This window comes from Gadus macrocephalus, chromosome 22, assembly GCF_031168955.1.
Source record: "Gadus macrocephalus chromosome 22, ASM3116895v1".
NCBI lineage: Eukaryota > Metazoa > Chordata > Actinopteri > Gadiformes > Gadidae > Gadus > Gadus macrocephalus.
Genome location: NC_082403.1, coordinates 11,486,468 through 11,496,956, shown reverse-complemented (window position 1 = coordinate 11,496,956; position 10,489 = coordinate 11,486,468). Strand labels below are relative to the sequence as shown.

Sequence of the window (10,489 nt, the reverse complement as noted above, 5' to 3'; positions counted from 1 at the left end):
AGAAGAGAAACTGCGCTCTGAATACTAGACCCCGAATATAAGACGACCGACTTTTTCGGACCTATTTCGAGGGGGAAAAAGGCTGTCTTATATTCGGACCAATACGATATATATATATATATATATAAACACTGTCCAAGGATTTAATGATCAGTGCCTCTTTTTGTAACAAACCCAAAAAAGAGAAACACCCCCCAAAGAAAGTAAGTAATCGATTCAATTTCGTATAAAACAGGATTTGCCGACTTACTCCGAAACTAATTTAGCATACAAATGTGTGTGGTGTTTCAAATTGACTCCTTAGGTTGGCAAAACAATGTGCATTAACCTGAGTAAACGTGGCAATAAGCAGTGCCTGCTCCTCCTCTGGCTGGTTTGGCTTGTAAACCCACCCGGCTGGCATCCCCGGGAACCATGGTGAGGGCATTGCTCTCGTTCTGCTAATGGCTTTGTGCTCTTCCCCGTCCAATTGGGCTGATTAAAGAGTCATCCTTAGAAAATTGGAACAAGAGTTTAAACATCTGTCTGTCTTGGAAGGTTCTGAATCCTCTCTTGAATCATTATTATTCCAAGTATGGCTTTAATCCCGATCCCTTTAAACTAGCCACACCTACAATTGGTAGGGTCTGTGTTAACATGTTTGCATTAATGCGTCGGAGTCAAAGCATATCAGTGTGGGTTTGATTGGGTTTTTTGTTGGCATCGTGAAGTGATGTATTGAATTCTGTGAAGGACTGGAGTGTGTCGGGGGTTACGGTCTGCAATGTCGTACTCTGTCCCCTGCTTCCTATTTCATAGATGGACGAGCACGTTAGTTCCACTTTCTGTCCCTCACTACACGCCAGCCCAGCCCGACGTGCGCAGACACATGAGAGTCCACGTGTGTCCGCGCACGCCGAGGCAAAAGGATAGCATAGCCAACATTGAGCCATCATGCGTTCACTCGAAACCCCCAATCATTTTCCAAAATGTGATCCGTTCCTCTGGTATTCTTTTTGTGACATACTCAGTTTGGCTACTTTGGAAACATATGTTATTGTTAAAAGCTCAAATCCCTCACTGGCACTGGTCAGTTTGTTAAAATAGAATATTATGGCATCATCATGGATGGCTCACCGTTTTGGTGTACATTTCAACAGATGGAGGGGACAAACTCAAAGTGAAAGTACAGCTCGTGGGACTGACACATTGAACAGTGCCTCCTGTCATAACATTGGTTTCCTGTCATAAAAATGGCAATCATCTTGAGTAACTACTTCAGATTACTGCTGTTCATATGAAGGAAGGAGGTTGTACTTCCTTGATCCATGCCAGGACATTTAGGTGTCACAATAGTGAGGTGCTCCGAAAGTAAAAACAAAACAGGCAGAAGTATAGATTAAATGTATGCAATGTCCACGTAGAAAGTTGTCCCTGGGTAGGTGACGATGGAGGACTTCAACTTTCAAACACAGACAAACTTTCTGAATCAAGTAATCATCCATCATAATTGATCAACTTTCTTATATCCAAACAACTAATTAGAATGTATGTGTCAATGTATTCCTCAAGACCATATTTGGTTTGTTTTTCATTCCAGGTACCACCCTAATTAATTAGACGGTCGAGACCCTTGTCAATATGAACACAATGGGCTGGAGGTAATGCCACTGCGGGTAAAGGCTGTAGGTGGAAGATTGTTCAATTTCAGCAGAAATAATTGATCACAGAGTTAGGCAAAAGACACAATAAACCATATAATAATAAATAATAATAATACATTTAATTTAGAATGTGATAAACACTGAAAGAAGGGACATGACCCGGTTAGTTTAGAAACCATGTAAACGCGGCATTTCAAATGACGTCTGGTGAAGAAAGCCATTACGTGATTGTCATTTCCATTAGCGAAACATGTTTAAGCAGGTCGTCGGGGAAGATTAGGAGTTCTAAAATACAACTTTATCGCTGGCGGGTTTATTGCTTCGCCCACTTTTCTCCCGGAAATCAATAACTGTTCCCGGTTTCCTTGAAGCAGACAAAACAATGGCAGAAACGTATAATCAAATTTGCATTTAGAACATTGGTGATTGTTCAACGAATTGTTCCACTTTTTTTCACCAAAGGCACACAAGTTGATGGGGGGGGGGGGGGGGGGGGGGTTGAAAATTACAGAAATCCGTTGATGTGCATAATACAAGGATAAGTAAAGGCAAGTGTGTTGTTTAAATGGAAACACTTATCCGTCCCACTTTTGCATATTAATATATAATGTTACTTTAAAAGCTGTGAACACAAGTGAATATAGATTCTACGGCGGGAGCTTTGACGATTGCTATATTATATATAATTGATATGTTCACAAACCAATGGAGGATGACTAAATACATGAGAGGGGGGGGTCACCCACGTTACACATTCACCCCTCGATGATCCTCCTAAATGGATAGTCTTCCTCTTGATAACCTTGGTACGGAATTTGATAACTTTGATTGGCAGCAGCTCGCATAATTGCTTTACTGTGATTGCCTAACGTCTCAGGTTGACAACAGCTGGAGCAGTATTTAAAGAAGAGGAAAGGAAATAATGAGCTTTAGGAACTCGTATAATAGTTACGCGTATAAATAACGCGACAAGATGGCCCTGTGACTTATTCTGAAAGGGTATTTTGAAAATTATAGACATATTGCATATATAGACAACTACACATAAACCATCAATTATCAATTTACTAAACGGATTACCTTGGCGATTCTGAAAGTTTTGACAAGGGAATCAAGCTGTCCTATTCTTATAAAGGTTAGAATTTAACTTAACTAAACCTGAGGCACATTTGTTTTTTCTGCATTGTGTAGCTTTGTCTATAATAGCTTTAATGAACTGTGAATTCACTTCTAAACAAGAGGAAAAGAAGTGCTCTTAATAGAGTTGTCACATGTTGAGTGCGCTATATTTGTTGTCTCTGCCTTTGGGTTGTTTTTCAATGCAAAACAAAGCCCTCAGCCACGACATGTTGTTACTTACACTGTTGACGTACTGAAACAAGCCAGGAACCTTCTCTCTCAATTCTGACATGTTTTACTTGTTTCTTTATAACTGAAGCTTATTAACTTACTACAGCCTTGTAATTATGGTTCAGCCTTTAAACTACGCTTTCGTCTTTAACTCACACTTGAACTTTGCACCACTTGGCTTCTGTGATAGTGTAAGCAAAGGATCAGATGATAATTGTCCTTTTCGCTGAAGCTCAATGTACAAAATATCATAAGCTACGCTAAATGCCTGGAGCATTCCATCTAATGGGCTATTCATCATCGCGCCCTATTTTGACTCGAGTTAATGATTTTATATTGCGGTCATTGCTGTATTTAATGTTACCGCTTTTCTGCAACTATTAATGTAGGATAGCATTTCTCACCCTCTCATACATCGGCCACAGCTGGGTCCCTGTGACCTCAATATTGACGTCAGATATTTTCCTAAACCATAAAAGAGGATCAGAGCCCAAGTGCACTTCAAGAAATACATCCCGGCTCTGTCTGTCGGCCTATTAGCTCTGACAACATGAGGTATCATGCCTCTGCTGATCCACAGTATACCGCGGACCCAGATTGAAGGTTTCCTCCTGTCGATTTGTTTGTATGTATTATGTTTGCATGGTCCTGTCTTGCTCAGCTGTTTGAGCATTCCCGCTGGGCTCGGCCATCCTAACAATGTAACAATGTAATGATAAGTATTAAGATGCATTAAAAATAAAGGTGTATGTTAGAGTCCACAGAGATGGGTGGATATACTTTCAGATGACAGTGTTTACCTGGTCAGTTAGATCCACTCTTCTTAATGTAGCTAAGCAACATTCATTGTGTGCTCAGTGTTTACCATTTACACTGTATGAGTTGGGTTGGTGTGTCCGGACCAAGAAATCAGTTTGAAAAACTCGTTAGGAAACAGTTGTTTCAAGTTAATACATTCAACATGATCTATGAAGATGGCAAAATCTGGTCTTTAGAAGAGGGGGGTTTGCTATTTCCAATTTCATTGACTGATGTAAAATCCAAGCCCTCTCTCTAATTGGCTGCATTAAGATACTTTATTATGAACAAGCTGTAGACTTTGCTTGCCATATATTTATCATTTGACAGCAATGGGTTTTAACGTCCACATTTGCATGAGGACTGGGGCTCAGTCGCAGACTCTTATGAATGATTTTGTTCTATTAAATTGAAATTCTGACTGGCTGTAAATACTCTATCTGCATTCATTCAAATATTCCTTTTAATACCCATCTTCCCTCATGCAAAAACCTATTTCCTCAGATTTAGGTCTTGACAAACAAGATTTATGTCTGGTATGAACAACATGAATAAGCAAAAACTCTCCAGTTTTATCAAGGGAATTAAAACAGCAAATCTTCAATGATCTTCAAAGGAAACCCCTATTCATAAAGAGAATTTGCAAATAATTTCATTGATTCAACTGATGGAAACTAGCATATACATTTTAAACACAGAACGTGTCCATGTCAAACTAAAATGTCATTGGTTTGTGACGTTATGAAGAAGAGTTGCGAACAGTACTCAAAACGACTAAAAAAAATATTTAAATTATTGGAAATTCTTGACTTTTGATATTGTAAACCACACGCAGATATTTTTGTAAAACACAAACATATTAGAAAGTGGTTCTGAGAACATTGAATTCAGAAATTCTGATTATTTGATGGAGGTAACTATTAACATTTTGTTTGCCTGACAAATTATGTCCCTAAGGAGCCCTTGTATGGTGACATGGTAGAAAAAACATTCAAAGCAATGTTAAAAAATTATATTTAGTTAACAACTAACAGAAAAATCTACATCAAAAAAAAAAAAGAATCATGAAAACCACTCTCACCCATGAGTTTACAGACACGATTTGTAAATCAACTGTTGGAGTTGCTTTATGTCGTTCTGTAATTAGACTAAATCAAACGAGAAGACCCTTACATGATTGTGAGGCCATCGTAAATGGACAGACAAATTAGAGAAGTTAAACACTACATCCAGTCATTCATACTGTATAGATGCCGGTCTGAATCAGACATGCGTTCGCCGTCACAATGCCTGATGGGAAATCCCTGCTGGAGTAGAACAAACCAAATCCATGCGCACGGATTGGCAATAGGAGGGAATGGTTAACAAATCCGTGCGCAAATATAAACACATCAAGGTATTATTTTTACCTTGTTAGCCCAGAATGGCTCTGTAGTCCCCTTACAATTACTTTTTCAAAAAGGGGTTAAAAATATAAATGTGCCAGTGATGTCATAAATATATGGCCTGTTAAGCCCTTTGAGTATCTATCTGTAACTTGAATTGAATAATTGTTCTGATTTTGTATGACATTCCTTTAATTTAATTCTTGCTAGATATGCAATATACAAACACTACTACGCTCATCTTATTTTTACTTTCAAAACCCAATACATTTTAATGTGAATTAAATAAGGTTCTGGGAACAAATGTTATTGTCTGAATGAACACCGGTGTTCTCATGCCTTAAAGTTATTAAAAACACTCAATCACTCACTTGGCATGAATGCATGGGCAATAATGTATGTGTGTCACTGCAGGCAAGTTGAAACTCTGGCTCAATTTAAGAATCTCTTTTTCACGCTCTGAAAAGTGTAAATCCGTGTCGCTGCTGTTGCAAAAGACACAATGTTGGCTGTGGAGTGAATGGAGGCATCTGGATGATGCAAAGCCAAACAGACACACACACGCACAGAGTGGCACATGAACACACACACTTCTCTGTTTGGAACAGAAATACACACAAAGTGCACACACAAACACACTCTGAGACACACAAACTAGTCTGTTTTTGACACAAACAGCCAAGCATGCCCACACTTATGGAAGCATTGCATGCACGTCCGCGCACACAACGGAAGACACACACACGCGCACACACACACACACACGTGCGCACTGTGAGAGCATTGTTATTTTGAGGTTATGTTTTAGTCCAATTTATTCTCATTCCACTGGAGGGTTGGGCTGCCATTCTGCCTGCTGGTCATTCTCACTCTCCCAATTTGTGATGCTGCGGACTCTTGGCTCCCTAACAGTTCCAAATGGATTGTGTTTTGCTACCAGTTCTCCATGCCTCAGTATCCTCTCCCTTCCCCCTTTCTTCCTCCTCTCCTTTCCTTTCCTTCTGCTTCCATCTGCCTCACACTATACCCCCTCGGTGTATCCACCATTCCAGGTCGGTTAACAGACAATTTGACTCCGGCGGATGAGTTCCCTGGCGTGTGCGTCCTCAGAGGTTACCCCTAAGTTAACAACCACGGAGGCTGAGTAGAGCTGCCGGGTTTCCCCCCCTTGGAGGTATCCTGCTGGTGGGACTTTAAACACGATTTCATACACATTTAATGTGTGTGTGTGTGTGTGTGTGTGTGTGTGTGTGTGTGTGTGTGTGTGTGTGTGTGTGTGTGTGTGTGTGTGTGTGTGTGTGTGTGTGTGTGTGTGTGTGTGTGTGTGTGCGCATCCGGATGCCGGATGTGTCTGTGGGCGGGGGGGGGGGGGGGGGGGGGAGCTTTGCGAGAACACTTATCTTAAAAGTGGAGAAAGAGTGAAAAATGACTTTAGGCGATGGCAGTGATTAATGCAAAGTCTTTGATAGCAGACCGGTAGGAAGGAGAAGTGAAGGACGAGGAAGACACCGTAATGTCAAAACGCTTCCTCCTTCATCAAGGACAGACCAAAGTGTTCACACGGTCACCAAACACCTGCTTGTATTAGCCGTATGTTCGCCAAGAACCAGGGAAGCTTACCACCAGCTTGAGCAACGGGCAGATGAAGGGAATTATGGAGACTCGAGGTGTGTGTGTGTGTGTGTGTGTGTGTGTGTGTGTGTGTGTGTGTGTGTGTGTGTGTGTGTGTGTGTGTGTGTGTGTGTGTGTGTGTGTGTGTGTGTGTGTGTGTGTGTGTGTGTGTGAAAGGCAAAACCTCAAACTTTGTTGGGGCTCTGTCATTGCCCGCATCCAGGCGTTCCTTTCTGTGACGTGCCAGCAGAGAAGACAGCCGCCGAAAAAGAGGTCTCAAGTTCAGCAAACATCTGATTTACTTCATGCATGTGGGAGGTAGAGAATGAGAGAGGAGGACAAATAGAATGAAAGACGAGAGGGTACTCTGTGAAAAACGACAAAAAAGTGAGCTGAGACCGTACAGAAATGGAGTTTTCCATTGAGATGCAATTCACAAAACAACCAACCAACCAAACAAAGGTAACTGTAGATGTGGGAGAGAAAGTTTTCCCCCGTTCACTTCTCCGGCACTAGACAGGTATGCATGTATGCATATTTATTGCATTTCCTGAATGCATAATTGATAACCTCCTCTTTTTGTGTCGGGTGTTTCCGCACCGTGAAGGAAGTGGATATGCCAAACGAATTTGTTCTGTACAGGCAGAAAACATGCGGATGCGTGTTCTTGTTTTCAAGATGTGTGTATATGCAACTACTTCCTATTTCCTGAATTTGAAAGACTCGTTGGGGTCGCAAACAAGTCAAATTCGTACTGAGTGTGAGGGCACCCTTTGAACTCCCTACCACCACCACCCCATACTGATGGGCCCTAATAGTCACTTTACGTATTTGAAATAGGTGTGTTCGCATAGGCTGTCAAACTGTTAAACACAGTGATTTTGATGGGGTGCAACAGTCAATGCGATGCTTTCGTTTATAGACCCGGGTTGCGGTGAGGCGAAGACGCAATCATTTGTGTGGTATTGTTGATCAATTGCAGGCAGTGGTATACTATGGTTGGGCGAGACATGCATGAAAAGTTTGACTCATTCGTCCGAGTTCACTGCACAAACTGCTGCGATAAAAAATAAATAAAAGGCAGTGCTTTGATTTTGTAGATACCTGCCGTTTTGTCTTTGCAAACACACAGGTAGATATTCAATCCTCACATAACAGATTTTGATCTGCACACAAAAACATCTCCACATGCATAGTCATTCAGCCACTATATCATATACAAGCATCATCACGCCCAAGCCATTGCCAATTTCCACAGTAAGACGGTTGGGGGGAGGGGAGCATGAAGTACAAATGGAAATGCCTGTATGGATTCCATACATCAACCATTTAAATTCCTGATAATGCGGCTCTTGGCGACATACAGTCGTCAATAATGGGTTATTTACAGCGTTATTAATGTGTGTCTAACATGCAAATGTATTCTCAAGAAGCATGAACACATTGCTTTATAATCAAATTAAAGTCCTTTCTATAAAATAACCATTCAGAGACGCATTTATTTTTTGATAATATAAGGACAAACAATTATTTTATATGGATTGTTTTTCCTCCTCCAAACTCAATCTCTATGATATATTATCCCTTCCTGCCCAGTGAAATTCTGCATTCGACTTGCCCACCTCAACTCACTCTTTAAATTTGTTCCTAATTTGTCACCTCAACACTACACTTTTGTCTCTTTCTTTCCTTACATTCCTTCCTTTTTATTTTCTCTCTTTCTTTGATATTTATATACATATGTTTTGACCCTCTCTAATCCACACTAAGTATATTTCTATATGACTTTTCCTATTGATGATCAACTCACGCAGACGTGAGTTGATCGACTAATCCCAAGGGGTGAGTAGCCACATGATCATAGGGCTGCTTGGGGGGGGGGACGGGGGGACGGGGACTCCAACATTGATATGGATCCGTGATGCCTTGGCGTGTGTTAAATAAACACCAGAGGACTTATCGGGATAGGAGTGTGTGTGTGTGTGAGGATACATTGTGTTGCCCAGCATGCACACTTCAATCAGGAATGAGTCAGACATCAATGGTATGGCGTGAGATATGCGAGGGCAGGTCATGTTTGTGTTTTGCTTCTATTCGTCTTCTCAGTAACGATGCATACTGGAACAGTGTATCTGTACAGAATATCTGAGAGGAGTGTGTGTGTGTGTGTGTGTGTGTGTGTGTGCGTGTGCGTGTGCGGGCGGGCGGGCGGGCGTGCGTGCGTGCGTGCGGGACCTGATAAGCCAGCCTTTGGTTGAGCTTCATTTTCCAGGACCCCAGACCCTGTCTCTAATGGCTTTCTCCTCTGTTCCCACCCCAAATCCATGTGTACACATACACACGCATACACAAACAACCTGTTTGTTCTAGGGATGTGAAGAATGTGTCGACTCAACGGTCGATTCTCGACTCGTGCTCTAAACGACTCTAAAAATAGAAATCGATGAATTTTATTTATTTTTTACATACAAACTGCTTCAATGTCCTTTACAAAACATTGTAACTCATTTCTGCTTTCAAAATAAACAATTAAAAATTATCAAAATACAATAAATCCTTCTCTTTTTTTTCAAATGGGAGACGTAGCTGTGTTGTTTTTCTAACGGTCACTTCTGTTCTGCTACACCGCTACGTCTCCCAAGAGCGATCTCTTCCTTTGTCCTTTCATGACAATGGCATCTTCACTTAAAAGCCTGGTGTGGGATAGTTTCATGAAGATTGATGACGGAACAGTTCAGTGTAAATTATGCCTCATGAAGTTTGCGTACCATTCGTCCACAACCGTGATGTTGAATCACCTGGCAAGGAGGCATCCCAAGCCTTCCAGCCAGCAAGGCAGCATCGCAAACTTTACGGTGAGATCCTGTGATAGCCGCCGGGCTGAAAGAATCAGCGGGTTGCTAGCTAAGATGATAGCCGGAGATATGCTGCCCATGAGCGTAGTAGAGGGGACTGGGTTACGCAATCTGATTTCATTTCTCGAGCCAACCTACACAGTGCCATGTCGCCAAACGATGACTGTGAGGCTGGAGAAAATGTACCGCGAAGCAGCAGCCTCCCTCCGCGAGATCCTGTCCTCAGCTGACAAAGTTGCTATCACCACTGATGCCTGGACAGCTTAAATGGTTTTATGTCCGGCTTAAACAATTTCGTTGCAAAGAGGAGGCGCGCATCATCAACTGCCGTTCCTAATTAAAACAACACCGACACATTTTGCCTATTGGGAATTTACAGGTTCACAATCCTGCTCTTTGATATTTTGTTTATCATCATTTTTATATCAACTTAACTTAAAAAAATGCATTATTGGTGTGCTCCTGATAGCAACCTTTGAAATAGGACGGGTGGGCCAACTGGGCCGCTGTCTTAAAGGAATGCGCAGATCCTTTGAGCTCTGCAACTGCTGCAGCCGCGGGCCGAAAAAAAGAGAAGAAATCGATCGATTTTTCGATTTATGCCTCCTACACGTCGACTCACAGAAAACGAGTCGTTTAACATCCCTAGTTTGTTCCCCCGTCTTTTCCCCCAATCCTCTCTGTCAAAATATACACTGTTAGAGATAGGATGTCGTTCCCTAAACAAGATACTTATTCGTTCAGATGAATGCTTTTGGAATTTAACCTTGTCGCTCTGTTCCTCGGACAACATGTCTAGATTTATGGCCCGGTGCACAGTATATATTGCACCTCAGCCCTTTTGATA

General features: G+C 41.6%; 1 long non-coding RNA gene across 1 annotated transcript; it reads right to left on the bottom strand.

Annotated features, from left to right (window-relative positions):
* Positions 1-9,203: 9,203 nt before the first annotated feature.
* On the bottom strand, positions 9,204-10,288 carry LOC132450889 (uncharacterized). The gene is made up of 2 exons (XR_009523933.1): positions 9,292-10,288; positions 9,204-9,259 (listed from the first exon to the last, which is right to left on the bottom strand). It is a non-coding gene; the product is annotated as an uncharacterized LOC132450889 (long non-coding RNA).
* Between the last annotated feature and the right edge of the window lie 201 nt (positions 10,289-10,489).